The 17,550-nt window shown below is 32.0% G+C and overlaps 1 pseudogene across 1 annotated transcript; it reads left to right on the top strand.

The window, feature by feature from the left end:
• Positions 1-1,918: 1,918 nt before the first annotated feature.
• Positions 1,919-16,031, top strand: LOC143578258 (13S globulin seed storage protein-like; annotated as a pseudogene). The gene is made up of 3 exons (XR_013143229.1): positions 1,919-2,257; positions 14,842-15,553; positions 15,684-16,031. The product of XR_013143229.1 is annotated as a 13S globulin seed storage protein-like (transcript).
• Positions 16,032-17,550: the final 1,519 nt, after the last annotated feature.

A 17,550-nucleotide genomic window follows, 5' to 3' on the forward strand; every position in this document is an offset into this window, starting at 1 on the left:
AATATGCTTTTCCATGCCTTTAAGTTATAAATGTTTTCTTTCAATCCGATATGACTGTCTTATCAATATGTAGGATTCTGGGGCATAACAACTTCATTTCCTTACTTTAACACAGTCCGAACGTCACTAGTTTGTCCCGACTCATCCCAAACAACTTGTTTACTAAATATTTTATGTTTTTCTTACATGGTAAGGTCTGATTCGCCTTAGTACCAAATCTCAAAACAAACCGACATCTAAAACCTAAACATTATATCAGAAACATACCTTTTTCGGTTCAGGTTCGAGTCTAGACGTAGATCTGGACGTATTTTTTGTTGTTTGGTGATACTTGAATCATGAAATTTGCTCTCCTTTAGCTCGGATTGGATCCGGGTTTAAAGGAGAGTGTCTGTGTGTTATGGAGGCAAATGTGGTGGAAATATGGGTTTTAGGAATGTTATAACGGTGTTTAAATACCCTCAAGCCCATGGACTTAAACCCATCACCATCCATTAATCCATCTTCTATTTTCCAATACCACACTTAACTTACTATTATTCAACATAATTAAGTAATAACACACAATTAAATAAATAAAACTCTTTTATATATTATTTAAAAAGTAGGATGTTATAATTAGTTAAAATCTGAAATTAGTCATTTGACATTTTGATAGTTTCATATAGTTATGTTTAGAATTTAGATCGTTATTAGTAATATTTAAAGAGCTTTTCTGAAAACAACCTTTCTATTCTTCAAGATAGATGTATAATGTGCCAACACAATGGGTGAATATTACCATGTATTGTTGTTGTGATTATGTTTAGTGATGAAAAAACGATCTTTTAAACCTTAACTGAATCCACTTAGTTTTGATAATGACCAACTAATGTGACTTGAAACATTACTAGTTCATCAATGATGATTTTATGTCACACACACACGTATATACATATATATCCCAAAACACTTTATTAATCATCTTGAGTCTTATAATCAAGTGTGACACAAAACATCAAAGTGAAAAAATGTTATGATAAAATAAATCTCGGGAAAGAAAGTGAAAAAAAAAACTTACAAAAGACTTCTCACAACGTTAAAAACACAAATCAAACCAACCCTGCGAATTAACCACAAGCCGCCAGGTTACAACACTTTTGTTTTGGTCTATAAGAGGAATTCTTGTCCAACAATATATTAACCTCAACTACTCTAACGCACAAACACATTTAAAGCATTTTATTTATTTATTGTAACATCATTCATTCTTATATTATTAAGGAGACATCAATAGATTTCCTTGTGAGTTGTTCATAATTTGTTGATGGTTTGTGAGGGCAATACTCTTTTGACATAATATTGTTTTGTCATGTTTAAATACCATCTTGACATAGTAAATGGTTGAAGAATCATAAAGACTTACTATCTTGAGATATTGTTTTGAAGTAGATGGCCACTACATTTGTTTAGTGAAACGTTGTATTGGTAATCTCAACCATTTAGAGAAACTTTGGTGAGCAACTATTAATTGGAGAATCGGGAAGAGGATGTAAAGTAGATTGGTGAACATATACTTTAACCTCTATAAAATTAGTTTATCGTCTTTATCTCTTAACTTCTTACTTATTACATAAATTATATCTTAAGTTGTTAAAAGAGTTTTAACAAAAAAAAAAGATTAGTAAAATAAATTAATCAAAGTTTAAGAAAGCCGATTCACTCGCTTTTCACCCCACTCCTATCTCCTCCACAAACCTTCCATGTGGATAGATGTCCATAATCATTTATCTAAATCCCAACATTAAGTCACGAAAAACCTAAGGATATTAAAAGGATATTGACTTAAAAAGATCTTCCATGAAAATTTAATTACACAAATATTGTAAAAAGTTGTAATAGCCAAACTCTATTTATAAAAATATATACTGTATGCTACCAAAAAGATTCCAAACTAATTAATTATTATTTTAATTCCCAATCAACCAAATATCAATAAGACTTGACTTTAATTCTATAAATAGCCAACCCCATTTGCTTTGTAAATCATAAAGGCTCTCTCTATCTAATATTTCACTTACTACTTTTTGTAATAAGATGAAGAAGGCAATGGCGGTAGAGAAGTTTGATCAAACAGTCTTTGAGGGCGACAGTGGTGGATATTATGTATGCTCAAACTCCGAAACACGTTTATTTGCCGGAAAACTTCTCCTCCACCCTCTTGGCTTTGCTCCTCCTCACTATGGGGATTCCAGCAAAATTTGCTTCGTTCTTGAAGGTACTTCTACTTTAAATTTCGTACATGCGGCCATGGGTAAGAAAAAACCTGATTAACCGAACCAGGGTTAAAAAAAGAAACAAACCAGTTTAAAAAAATGATTATAGTTATGTGTACGAATAAATAAATTAAACGAACGAAACGTCCTTAATTAGCATTTATATATATTATTTTCTATAAAGAATATAATACGGTAACAGTTTTGTTACAATTTTTTAAATAACATATTACTTGCTCTTCGTTGTCCTTTATTAATTTTTTACCAGCCAAAGACAAATGTATAACTAAAACCATAGCTAAAAATACTTAGCCAAGGCAAATAACAAAGTTGCATAACAAGAAGTGGATATTTTAAATCCACCTAATTATAAACTTTATGCCTCTGCTTAAAAACCATCAAAACACCAAATCCATAATCAAATCAACAAAAGACTCATTCTTGAGATCATTGTAGTTAAAGATGATATCACTCCGCTTCCTCCAAACCATGTAGAGAATACAATTACTTCAATAACGGTTTTCTTTTGCTTATTAAACGTAAAGGAATTTATCCAAGAACACTAATCCAGCCAGTAGCCACCTACCAATTGCTCCTCAAATCGCATTATCCATCAAGCATGTTTTTTATCGTTAACGTCTTTACAATATAATTAGACTTATCAATTAAAATAAGGTTGAATCGGCCTCCATCCAAGCCTGTGGATAAACGAACAAACTTTAATAATTGAATGAACTGAACGGGTTTAAAACGGAAAATGGTGGTTATGAAATATCTAAAACCTATTTTCGTTTTTATCCAAAATCTAACTATACTCACTGTGGTCTGTGTATTCTAAAGCTATAGGCAACAAAGGCGGGTGGGGGGTGTGGGGTGTTTGGGATTGCTTATTTTCATCAACTTATACCTTATTAACTTTTTAAAAAGGAATAAGATGTTTGGGACTGCTTAATAAGTTACACTTTTGTAACTTATTAACTTAATGAAAAATTATAAGGAGGTAAAATAAGGAATCCCAAACACCCACTAAATAGAGTTTGGCATGTCATGCAAAATAATAGACTATTCATACTAAAAAATCATTTTTTTTAATCTATCATGGTATATGAAAAATAAGGGTCAAGTTATTCTATAAAAAGGAAAAAAACTGAGAAAAATGAGAAGGATTTATAGTCACACAAAAAAACCTCTCAAAAAAATAAAAAAATATAAATAAAAAACTATAACTCAAAATTTAATAAAAAACCGAAAAAAGTAAAAACACAAATACGTTTCCACCGTTTTTCTCATTCTCATAAAAAAAACGGTAAGTGAAAAAAGTTGTGTTTTTTTTGTTTATCATTGTGTTTTGTGTTTTTTTTTGTCATTGATTGTGTTTTTTTGCTTGACATTGTGTCTTTTTTTCTTTATATTATGTTATATTACTCAGCATTGTGTTATATTTCGTTAGGCATTATGTTATATTTTGCAATATATTGTGTCTTTTTTTAGTTATAATTGTGTCTTTTGTTCATTTTCATCGGCATTGTGTCTGTTTGTCAATTTTTTTGTATCTTTTTTGAACGGAAATTATGGCGGAAGTATTTTAGTTTTTTATTTATATTTTGAGTTATGATTTTTTATTATTTTTTAATGTATTTTTAAAGGGGTTTTGTGGTCACAGACCTTTCTTAGACTTCTCATTTTGTCTCCCTTTTTATTTTAACTTTACACTGAAAAATAATAGACTACTCATATATTAAAAATCGTTTTTCTTTTTAATATATCATGTTTACTAGCTTTTATTCCTTGCTTTACGAGTTTGTTTTACATTATTCGTTTTTAAAATTTATGTATTTTTTTTATATTTTAATTTTATTTATCATAAAAAAGTGAATAATATATTTAGGGTTTGATGATAATAGGGTTTCAAAAACAAATGTGTTATAACCCGGTTTAAAAGTTATTTGGGTTTGGTGAGACAGATGACTAGGGTTGTCAATTTATGACACAACCCGAAACCCGAAACCCGACACGAAAAAAATAGGTTTTGGGTCGCCTAACACGACTCATTTTTTAGACAGTTCAACCCGAACCTGGCCCGTTTAAAAATGGGTCAACCCGAAACCGACTCATTAAAAAGCGGGTTGACCTGTTAACCAATTTAAGAATTTTAGAAAAGTTAGTACTTTGATTTTAGAGATAAGAAGTGTTAATTATTAAAATGTTTTACATGAATAAGAGTAATATTTAATTGTTTACGTTATTATTAAGCCACCAGGTACTACTCATATTTGTAAATGAACGTAAAATGGGTTGACCCGAAACATGATGGAACACGACATGAATTTAGATGGGTCAAACACGATACGAATAAATATATGGGTTGGGTTGGGTTGGGTTAGGGTTGAAGAATCTCAACACGCGAACCCGCCAACCCAGCACGATTGACACTCCTACCCATGACCTACTTATTTTATTTATTTACTATAAAATTATTTCTTAATTTAAAATAATCAGATATTAATTTTTAGCATATCTCTATTTTCTATAGGATTTTAATATTAAATACTTTGTGAGATTAATTTTTAGTTTAATGAGAGGGTATAACCAGTTTAAATGCTATCTAGGTTTGGGGAATCTTATACTTGTGAATTTAGGTCAAACGCATGAGAAACTTCCATTTACAAATAAAGTAATCTGGTGACTTGAGAAGACGTGAGAAGTAAGCAAAGACCTTTTAAAAGTTTCGTTTATATATATTTAAAATATCCATATAACTAACATCGTTGTCTCAAAAAAAATAATAAAATAAAATAATTAACTAAATTACAAAATTGCTTTATGAGTCTACAATCTCTTTTCCAATCAAAACTTACAAGTTTTGTTAGTAAATCTCACCGTTTTTAAAAATTGTTAAGCTAATGTTATACTTTCAGTTTGTTTATAAATATTTAAAATTTATAATTATATATAATTCTCTCATAATATTTAAGATCCAGGATATTTTACAACAATATACGCATATCACCTAACCTCACATTTTTATTCATACTTAAATGGATGAAACATATATATAATTACTCAAATTTAAATCTATCTATATAAATGTTTACCAGTAAATCTTAAATGTTGCTACTCACCCCATCTCCATCAATCGGATTGCTTGATTTGTGATTTGTGGATTTTCATGCATTTGACTCGAATTCACAGGTATGAGTCTCACCAAACCCGGATAGTCCTTAGATAGGTTATAACATCTCATTTATATATGAAACCATTTCATAATCAAACACTGATATGCGTGGGTCATGGGTCTAAGATAGTCTTGAAACGGATTATAACATCTTATTTATTTGTGAAATAACACATTAATCATCAAACATAAATTTCCACGGGTCATGGGTCTCACCAAACCCGGATAACACTTAAACAAGTTATAACATCTCATTTATTTGTGAAACCTTTTCATTATCAAACCCTAATTTAATTCACTCATCTACATATTCTACATTGTCGGTCTATCCTATCCATCGCCGGTTAATTTCCATTTATCACCCACCATCGTTAACCTAGCTTTTCATACATCAACCACCATCGTCACCTACATCAACCGCCCATTTTTCATAAAACAGTATTTGTATTCATGTTTGTTCGTTTAAAAAAATCAACATGCTTATGTCCATTTATGTTCATTCGTGAAAAATCTAAAAAACCTACACATCTCAATTCAAAGAGCCTAAACGTTAAAAATATAGTGAACGTAACAAACTAATATATATGTACTAAATCAAAACAAAACTACGTTTAAAAATAAAATAAATCATTACAAAATATAAAATAGCAAAACGATTAAAAACAAACTTAAATAAACCCCTGTAACACGAATATGACTCAAACTAGTTCGGCGTGGGATTTTGAAGTCAGCTATGAAACTAGATGCGAATCTTAGAACGTGATGAAGATCTAATACCTTCCATGTCTGAGACTATCACAGGTCTTAAACAAGGAGTTGTAGATGGTTCAACCATTGAATGAAAGAGAAAGATCAGAAACCTGTGTATGTCGGAAGTTGCAGGTCCTGCTATAGAAGCAGATTAGGTAAGGGTGGGTGTACATGTAAGATCTTGTGTAGTGATGAAGTCCCTATCGGGACGTTTTGCGTCATGTGACGTCACGTCACCACGTGGGTTTTTGGTTAATGAGGTGTAGTGGATGGTGCCTCTTACAATCATTACCTCATTATCTTTTTTTATATTTTAAAATAACGCAAATAACATGTCATTATTAAATAACAAAATTTTACATTAATATTAAAAAATGACTTGAAATTACCCGTCTTCTCCTTCGAACCCGTCTTCTCCCTCGAATTGGTCGAATCGACCAAACATGTTGGACCAAATTCGCCATAAGCGAGTTATATATCTCACTTGAACGCATTTCATACGCATTTTGCACTCTCTCCCCCATAGTTGCTTGAGTTTGTTGTTGGACATTCCCCGGTATATAATGTTGACATATTGCTCTCTCTTTGTTTTATATAATTATATTATGCAATATGATACACGTATAAAAGCATCTCTCATTTTGTCCAATGTCTCTACACGATACCGATTTTCACATAATGCCAACGTTGGCGAAGAACCCCAAAACACCTCCCAATGTCCTTTCACAAACACTCTTGCACTTTCTTAAAACACCCATCTCTTTTCATCTATCGGGTCTCTAAATGTTTTCACAATAATCAAATATTCTGAATATATCTCATCTCCCAAATAGTATCTGTGTGGGTAGTAGTTATCGTCAGCCCAAAACAATGTGACTGTTAAGGTAGTGGATATGTAATCCTCTACCACGAGCGACACCTCCAAAATGTTTACGTCGTTAGACCAGTGGCTGCCAAAGTAGGCACCAAACTCAAAGGTCGTATGAATCAATCGCTTGAACACTCAACGTTGGTACTTTCTGGTCACCATATGTGTATTGATCTCACCATGCAGTTGGACAATTAGACCATTTCCGGAGCACACAATCTATACTTCTGATCATGTCGGGTAAACATATTCCCTTTCATGCACCGAGTCAATATGTTGTAGGTTGTGCCAAGCGGGTCTTCTAAGATAACGTGCACCGTATAGTAGTATTATGCCTTTATTAAAATAGTTAAAAAAAACTAAATAAACACTAGTTAAATAATTGTTTTTAAAATTTAACAAAGACAATGGCAAAAGTACTCCAAGGTGTCTCGTGTCGTTTCCCCCCCCCCCCCATGTAAGTACTCGTCATTGATTTCGGTCGTGTTTCCGTAGGCGAGCACGCGTAACACTCGCATACACTTCTGGATAATGGTGAATCCTAACAACGATCTTGTGTCCTGTTTTTGTTTAAAGTAATTAAACCCGCGCTCCAAATCTTTAGCAATGCACATAATTAAACACATTAGACATCCGAAAGTGACGTATAAAAATCTTCGGGTTCTTGTTTCTCGACGAGTCATTGAAGTAGTCTTTCATCAAACGATCGTTCACGCCCTCAAGGTCTCGTTCAATATATTCTGTTCTCATACCGGGCGAGGAGGATAACGAATAGATTGCATAAACTTTGACGCAAGCGCAATTTCACTCGTAATCGCCTCTTTCTCCCCCTTGTCATCGGATGTGTGCTCCTTATTATGAAAATATCAGTTAATTATATCGGAGGAAGAGAGATAATCCATTTTTTTGCGTTTTAGAAAGAAAGTCTATAAATTGTGATGATTGTTGTAGACTTTAATAAGATTTGTAGAAAGTGTTTAAAAGTGTGAGGAATTTTTGCATAATATTTAGTGATTATACAAGAAAAATAATTGAATTTCGTTTTATAAAGTAGTCGTTATCAACGACCAGTTGAACCAAGTCAAACCTCACCCCGACGCTATGTGCAAAGCGCTCCCCCCTCCCCCAGTGCCCCATTACAGGAGATCTAAGAGTGGAGAGAGTTTTGGTGGGTCCCACTAGACTAGTCACCTTAATGTTTATTTTCTAAATTTCTACTGGTTATTTAAATTAAAAGATAAAGAATAAAAGGATAAAAAGACAAATATGGCCTCATGTGCATGACATATGGGATGATTTAACTGAAAAATTTAACCCTTGTTAGTGTAAATGACTAAAACCGAGGAAAAAATGCATACAAAGGAAAAAAGGTGAAAGTAATTTTTGAAAAGGACACTAAATAAAGGTTAAGTGACTCAAATAAAACAGAACTTTACATAAGTGATTTAATTGTAATAAAACTGAAACTCGGATTAACGTCAAATAAAAACTCACGAGTCTGATGATATACAAGGTCGTTTCATGGGTAAGCTAAATAAGGTTAAGGCTTTAGACCTCCATTGTTTTAGGGCCTTAATATTTAATATGGGTTATGTAGTATGGGTTTTTGAAAGTAGAGTATTTTTAAAATAAGTAACTCATTGATGGGCGCGAGGAGAATTGTCTCCTGTTCATTACCATTACATATGATCATCCATATTACATAATTCTTAGATACTCTATAGTATTCAGGGCCGGCTCCGAGAAGGCGATTTTTTTTTTGGCCCAAGGCGAAATTTTTTTTGGGCCTTAAGTAAAAGAAACATTTTGTTGGGTTTAAACAATTTAATTATAAATGAGCTTACTAGGTTAAAATTTTAGTTGTTTATAAAACCGTTCTATAAAAATAAACTTAAAAATATCTCAAATAAGACTAGAACCCGTAAGCTCTTGATTAAATGTCATATCTATTTGTCACTAGACTAAGCTAGTAGATATGTAATTGTGTTAAAACGATGATTATGCATATTGTTTTTCATAAAAATACATATAACTTTTTTTTAAAAAAATTTTGGGCCTATTGGGGTGTCGGGTATGTGACCGTCGATTACCCTGCCACCCTCTATGACCGGCTCTACCTATACTCATAAAGATAAGAAAAAGACCTCAATATTTTATTTTGATTTAGACCTCCAAAAATATTTAGCCGGGCCATTATGATATAGCATCAAGTTTAAGTAGATAATTTGGGTGGAAAAGAAAGATAATTAAGTAGAGGTTTGCTAAGGAACAAGAGTCCTAGGGCCGAGGACTCTGGTTTCTTGAAATGTAACTAAAATATTGATTCTATTTTTCATGCTGTTTTTTTTTTGTCCTGGGTTGTATTTCTTATATTTCAATACAAAAAAAAATTCTAAATTATTATTATCATTAGTTCATTACCAGTAAAAAACCCGCGCGATGATGTGGCGCCGATGAATTTTAACGTGATACTTGTTTATGATAGTTGATCAATCATCTTGTGATATATTGCCCAGTAGTCTTGTTAGTTTCTTATTCGTAACTGGAGTTTTTTTATATATCTTTATGTTTATTGTTTTATTTTTCTTAAAGTTTTTGAGTTAATAGGATCAATGTAGTCTATAGATGTCATAAGATTTTGACATCAAAAAACATCCAACTTTTAATCAAGTATTCTTATTTCCCTTAGACCAAACGTACCGACACGTTATGGGGGAAGTTATGGAGGATAACCCCCCCCCCCCCCCCGCGCATTTTGGGTCTTTTAAGCGTTTTATGCGTAACGCGCTGTGTAGTACAATTTTCAAAAATATTCCTGTTAAAAAATAACTGTTGGAATTAAAAAAAAAACTTTTTTAAATATTAACACAAATATACTATAAAAACAAACCCAAACCTCAATTTTTTTACACACTTCTACTACTTCTCTATAAAACACTCACATATATATTCAAGAACACCAACCAAAATGAATCCGTTTAACAACCAACATTTAGTCTTATTATTATTGTTGCATTTTTTTTTAAATTTAATGTATTTTTTTATTTTAATATAGTTTTTATTTGTGAGTTTAATGTATTTTTTAATTTTAATGTAGTTTTTAAATTTTATATTTAATTATTTAATGAATTATTATTTAAAAAAAACAAAAAAATGTAAAAGTGATTGGGCACCACGTGGCGCATAACGTCAGGGGATGAAAAGTTATGATTGCACCCTCTTTTTGCAAAAAAAACCATAATTCTGATCGAGCGCCACATGACGCATAACGTCTAAGGGTGAAAAGTTATTACTACACATGGTCTTACAACTTGAAAAAGTGCATATGCATATATGGACTACCACAATACACGTGAAAGATGACAATTGTTATAATATTGTATTAGATTGTTAAGCACTAAGTACATTACATTTTGATATAATCAATATTTTTATCAAGGTTAGTTCAAAAGCTAAATTCTGGAGACAATATACATTTGGTTGGAAAAAAAAATGACACGCGTAATTAGTCTCAGTATACTTATATAATATTTTTTGCAACACTAATCTTAGCAACACCTAGCTAGTCCATACATTTATAATCAACGTAATCAACAAGAAATTTACACAAGAAAAAAAGGCCTTTGTGTCATCCAAATCATCTTTGGTCCCATGCCAGAAATGTAAGCACCTGCTAAGAAGAATTTAAAGATTGCATCACCCCTTTTTGCATATGCAACTTTCTCAGGCGGATCGGTGGTGTTTCCGGTTGTTGGCTTTTTTTCCGGCGAGGGCAGAAATGTAATTTCACAGTCATTTTCATTACCATACCATATGTGAAAACAGGTTCGGTAGGAATTTCTTGAACCGAACTTGATTGTAACCAAGAAACAATAGGTAATTGCCAATGTCCTAAAGCTAATTTATTGCACGACAACATATAGTTTAAGCCTTTAAAGGTTACAAGCATAAGAAATAGATGTCATTCCCTGTCAAGTTTCTGGCCTGCGTTGCAACCAAAATCAGCCTATAATTACTAATTGAACCTACCTTTCAGTTTGATAATAAAAGAAAACTGAAATGTTGCAGCTGCATTTGAAGTAGAGAATATGTTTATTACCAATGCCAATACTCGGACTCGTCCCTAAAAACAAATTTTTAAATTTAATATTAAAATAACCAGTGATAAAAATTTTCATACTAACTTTGTGATATCTACAGTATCATCAAGAGTAGACAAAAATATAATTTCCTATAGAATAATCAAAGAATGTCACAATAAAAAAAAAGTCAAATTGGAGCTACACTTGACAACAAAGCTACACTGTTTTGAATAAAATAAGCTAAGGATAATGTATCCAAATCTGTAAATGTGAGGTCTAGTGCTATGATATTAACAACGAACGTATAAACGAAATTGAGATGAACACAACGATTTGTTGCGAGGAAAAACCCCTTGATCTTGTTTAGATCAAAGGAAAAAAAAACCCCGGGTGATGACAAATCATCTATCACCACTTTATTAATCAAAAAATGAGGTTACAATTGGTGGAGATATTGATCAGTATTACAATGATAGCTAGGTGATCGAGCTCTGATAGAGAGAATGCTTAGGTATGTGTGAATACAAGGTGTTTTATAACAGATCATAATCTCAATTATAAATAAAAATAAAAGCTAACTAACTCCTATTTTTATGGCACTACTCCCACTAGCTTAGTCTTCACTTTTGACCACGTGCTGGAGGTGCCTTGTAGCGAAATATTAGGTAGACCACGTCTTGGAGCCGTTGCACTTGATAAATATCGACCTTTATATAAAAAACAACCGTTAACAACACCAAGTACCGAGGATCCATGATCCTGACATAGCTCTGGAACTCTTCGGAAGGATAATTGATCCAGACACATATTCAAAAATAACATATCCTCAGTACTCAATTATTTGTGACCCAACAAGAAGTCCTATTTATCCCCACTAAACGTGTTACAGCCATTTAACCACGTGCCATATCTTCTTGACTGCAAGTTAGTGGATAGACTAAGTCTTCTAACTGTTACACCTGCTAAATACAAGACTACACATGAGAACAACCGTTAATTAGTAATAAGTACTGAGGACCCTTGATCCTGATATGATCTGGAATACATGCTAAGGATAACTGATCCAGACATATGCCAGGATAACGTCTCCACAGTGCCAAATTTATGTGCCCTAACATACACCAATACCAACATACTCATTCAACTATCACCCCCTCGTTTATCTATTTCATTCCCTTTTAATTTGTCCTAGTTTTTCAACATTAAAAACCATCAACGAACTTAATACCAACCTTCATTGCCATGATTTTCTTTCATTTTCTTTTGGTCCCGATGTCCAATCATTAGGTGCCCCCAAGAGTTGAGATTCATAGTTGATTTTGTTTCTCCTCACCAAGCATAACTGAACATGTTAATCATATCAAATTAATATTCATTTTAAACTTACAAAGAATTCAATCAAAATTTCTGAAGTATAATATAAAGCAAGTAATTAATCACTTAAGACAACCATATCGAAACCAATTGATCAGTCGAACTTGGAAAAAAAATGCACGAACCTAGAATCCGAATCGGGATTTTCTTGAAGGGATTGAGGTCAACCAAAACCATTACCAATCTTGATTCGTACTGTAACAGAAAATGTGAGGAATACAACTATACAAGATTAGTAAAGTACAAAATATGTTAAAATAAAATATAAAAACCATTAAAATATTAGTAGATACTTACATAGATCATGTATTAAAGATTGTACAAGAATAATGGGTTCTTTAGAGAACTTAGTTGCATAAGATCATCTAATCCATCAAGAATCTCTAGATTTGTGGGTAATAAGCTATGAAAACACACTTTAAATACCTAAATTGAGAGATCAAATTAAAAGTCATGAATATTTGAATCACCAAAAAGTATAAGTCACAATTAATTAAAAGTCTGCATTTTAAAAATTAATAGCGGAAAGCTTTAAATAAAAACAATGCAAAACCAAAGGTAAACAAAGGCTAATTATCGTTTCAACCATCACTGTAAAATATGAAACCAAAAAGTAATTCATTCTTGAATAAAGCATTTTGAACCATATTAGCAAATAGATAATTATGAATCAAACAAATCGCAAAACATGTAAAGAATAATTTTTCTTCGTCCATAACAACTTATATTGCCTAATTTGAGGATTTTGCTCACCCTTTAAAACTAGTTATGAACTTCAGTACCATTTAAGCACATATGTCATCCTAACCAAAAACTCTAACCGCAGTTGGTACATTGAACTATAAAAAAAAATTATCAATATAGAAATTGAACTTCCAACATACTTAACTCTGGCACAGAAGACACATTGGAGATATAAACATACATCAATCTATATTAAGAATTTTAACAGCGCAGATTAGGGCAGAATAATATCATATACATAGAATTTCGGATATAAAAAAATACCATTAGTGATTTCTAACAATAATGAATAGGCACATGTTGTCAATCTCCAGTGCCTGCTCCATTGTCTTCTTCATCGGCGAGAATGGCACATTTTCTCCTAAATCTGAACATCTATGTACGTGGTTTGAGAAAAAAGAAGTTAACAGTTTTGTAATTAGAGGGAACGGTTATTGTTATCACTCAAAACATAAAAATAATAAATTTGAATTATATCATAACTAAATTATGGGGAAAAATAGTCAACATTAGATAAATAAAAGTTACAACTTTTATGCTTAAAAACTTGTAAATAGACGTAGCTATGACTTGTATTTTATAATCTGCACCTCGATTTGTATAAAATTCATATCAAAACGTAGATAAAAATAAGAACACTACAACGGTATGTTTGATATTTTTTTTAAAAACACAATATATCTCTAAGATGTTAGAAGAATAGTAAAAGAAAATAATTTTGAGAAATATACGGGCAAAGATGAAGGGGAAAATATGTAATTACATATTAACAAGTGAAATGTTACGTAAGATTTTGGTGATCAAAAGACATCTTTACCCCTTAAAATTCTAAAATTGATGTTACAAGAGTTTTACCTAAAGCAATGAGTTTGGTGTCTTTTAAAAATTAAGAGGTCTCTAACTCCTTCTTTATATATAGTAGAGATAGAGATTATTATTATTACTAGCTTTTATCCCCATATTACGAGGTTGTTTTACATTATTCGTTTCCAATATTTATATATTTGTTTGGATTTTTTTAATTTTATTTATTGTAAGGAAGTTAATAATGTAATTAAAATTTGATGATGAAAAGGTTTCACAAATAAAAGAGATGTTACAACCCGTTTTAAAAGCTATATAGGTTTGGTGAGACCCATGATCCAATTATTTTTTTACTATAAAACTGTTTTATAATTATAAATAACATCTTATTTTAAAAAAAAATAAGATATTAATTTTTAGTATATCTTTATTATATAGGAATTTTATATCAAGTATTTGGTGAGTTTAATTTTTAATTTAACGAGATGTTATAACCCGTTTAAGGACTATTTGGGTTTGGTAAGACGATACCCGTGAATTCGGGTCAAATGCATGAGAAGCCTCCAATTATAAATAATGAAATCTAGTGGCTTCAAAAAATGTAGGGAGCAAGCTTTTAAAGTTTTCTTTTATATATTATTATTATTATTATTATTATTATTATTATGTAACAAAACAGTAATCTACCCTAAATTTTCCAATATAGATTTGCTTCTTCCCATAACCTGTCACAAATGTTATCTACTAAAGTAACATACATCATATGACTCATTCAACATGGATACATAGATACCATCACAATTGGTTTGGTGACACCAAATAGTGGAGAAGAAAAGGTTTTCTTGATCCAGAAAGGTGACGTACTTCCCGTTTCCGCAGGGGCGGTTACATGGTGGTAACACCGACGCGATCATTATATTATTCGCTGAAACCAGCAAATCCCTAGTCCCCGGCAACCTCTCATACTTTCTTCTGGCCGGAGTTCTAGGAACTCTATCTGGATTTCAACCGGATTTTGTCAGTAAAGTATTTGGCCTAGACCAAAGGGAATCAAAAAATGTTGCTAACAGCCAAAAGGGAGCATTGCTTTTTAAACTTGGCTCTGGAATAAATATCCAGAACCAAGTAATCATATCGGGCATATATTACATGTCAATATTGATCATCCATCTGGTAAGGTCATATTTAAAGGTGGTGGAACTGTCAGTACCTTGACGGAAAAGAACATTCCAATGCTTGGCGAGATTGGTCTAAGCGCAAAATTTGTGAAGTTGGAGGGTAATGCTTTGTTAGCACCGAGTTATGTAGCCGACGGGTCAATCCAGATATTTTATATTGCTAAGGGAAGTGGTCGGATTAAGGTTATCGGGAGTGAAGGAAAGCTTGAGTTGGATAGTAAAGTTCAAGAAGGTGGCTTGTTTGTTGTACCTCAGTTCTTTGCTACTGCGGCGATTGCAGACGACTGTGGGTTGGAAGTTTTCTCTGTCATAACTTCTTCAAAGTGAGTCATATATTTCTTACAACTATTTTATAAAGTGTGTTTTATTTCGATAAGCTTGGTAATAATTATGAGTTCATCGCAATCTAAAACGACGATTTCTGTTTAATATATCATTTTACTTGTTTGATAGGCCTGTCTTTGAACAATTGGCTGGAAATACATCTATATGGACGATATTGTCTCCGGTGGTGGTGCAAACTAGTTTAAATATTACTCCAGATTCCGAACAGCTTTTCAAGTCAAAGAATTCAAAAAACATGACAATTGTCCCTCCAAGAACTTAGACTATGGGGTCTCAAAACAAATAAAACATGGTGTCAACATCATACATATCATACCTAGTATTCGTCTTGATATGTATGTAAGCCGATGAAATAAAACTGGTTGACCCTCTTATGTCAGATGTCTAAACTCCAAAACAAGAAGCTTGCATTTGTCTTAAGTTTCTTATATATGTATGTAAACCGATGAAATAAAACTGGTTTGACCCTCTAGACCTCCTTGGCAGCGTTGTAACAACGCTAGTCGAGCAGTAGGGAGAGGATTATTAATTAATCGAGATTGATCAAAATAAAAATGTTACGTATAATTTTCGATATATAGTCGTACGTTTATGTATACATGCACAGAATTACCGAACATTGGCAGGAAACTGCTGAAGTAGCTGAAATTTGGCCGCAAACCGCCGTAAATTGACTGAAATTAAGGTACAACTACCGATTTTCTCGAAGATCACTAAATAATTAAAATCAGTCACAGGCCGACCAGTGATTAATCACCAACGAGTCTTGATTTTTCCAACATTACAACTCATAAATTTCATCAATGTCAAGACAGATCATGAAGCCAAATTACAAAAGTAGCTCCCAGTTAACCGTAAAATTTAAAAAAAAAAAAGACAGTTGAAAAATATAATTTTTCATCTGAACTGAGATCCTTGAAGGTATGCAACTATGCAACAATTAACGGATTCTATGAATCCATAACGAAACAGAACACATAGCTAAATGATGCATTTTAACATAACAAAAAGCAAGAAATATGTTTTTTATGATTCAATCCAAATGTGGCTCATATAAACTGCCTTTAATCATAACGTAGGCATCAAAAATAGGGGTGAAAACGGGCCAAGCCTTGCTAGCTACACAAGATCAGGAGAGCCTTTGTATATTTACAAGCCTTAAGTATTTTTAAGTTCACCATTTTAGACTTCTATGATCTAATTTTAAATTACATAGTTAAGGTCGAGCGAAGCTGAGGCTCGTTTTTTTCACGGGTTGCGAGCCAAGTTCAAGACTTTTAAAAAAGAGCTCGAAACAAGCTAAACTTCAAAAAAGATTTTATTAATTCATCACACAGAGAGAACAGAACAAAAAGCCAAATGACAGATGACATAAAATCAACAAATGATTGATTATTATTGATGAATAATCTCCTTATATATTGGAGGAATCATAACTCTATACATATACAATTAAGGAAAAGAGACCATAAAAAATCTAGATACAATTTTAAATCGATGTAAATCTTGTCAAACTTTATTAAGTCTAAACAGAGCATAACAATATTCAACAAACATAATTATATGCATATGTAATTCACATGAACTACAATCAAACTAACCATCACATAAACAAAAACAGCTCGTCAATCCCCCCCAAAAAAACACGTAATTATTCATAACAAGAACATGTAAAAACACAGACAACCAAAATCCCCAAATTCACACATGAACCACAACACGTTTTCGACACGTGAACCTAAACACGACCCGTTTGACCGGAAAGCTTTTGTTTATTATATTATTTTAATGTGCTACTAATTAACATTTACATTTTACAACAAATTTAAATAAAAAAAACTGCATTTCAACTATGAACATGATATATTATGTAAATTTATATTACATAAAACACATTTTTTAAAAGAATATAACCAAGAAAGAAATAAGTTAAACAAGCTAACCCATCCGGTAAACCTAACCAGGTTAACCCTAC

The sequence above is a fragment of the Bidens hawaiensis genome, unplaced genomic scaffold (assembly GCF_021521415.1).
Source record: "Bidens hawaiensis isolate Kalapana, Puna unplaced genomic scaffold, B.hawaiensis_p1.1 tig00029087_1, whole genome shotgun sequence".
Classification (NCBI taxonomy): Eukaryota; Viridiplantae; Streptophyta; class Magnoliopsida; order Asterales; family Asteraceae; genus Bidens; species Bidens hawaiensis.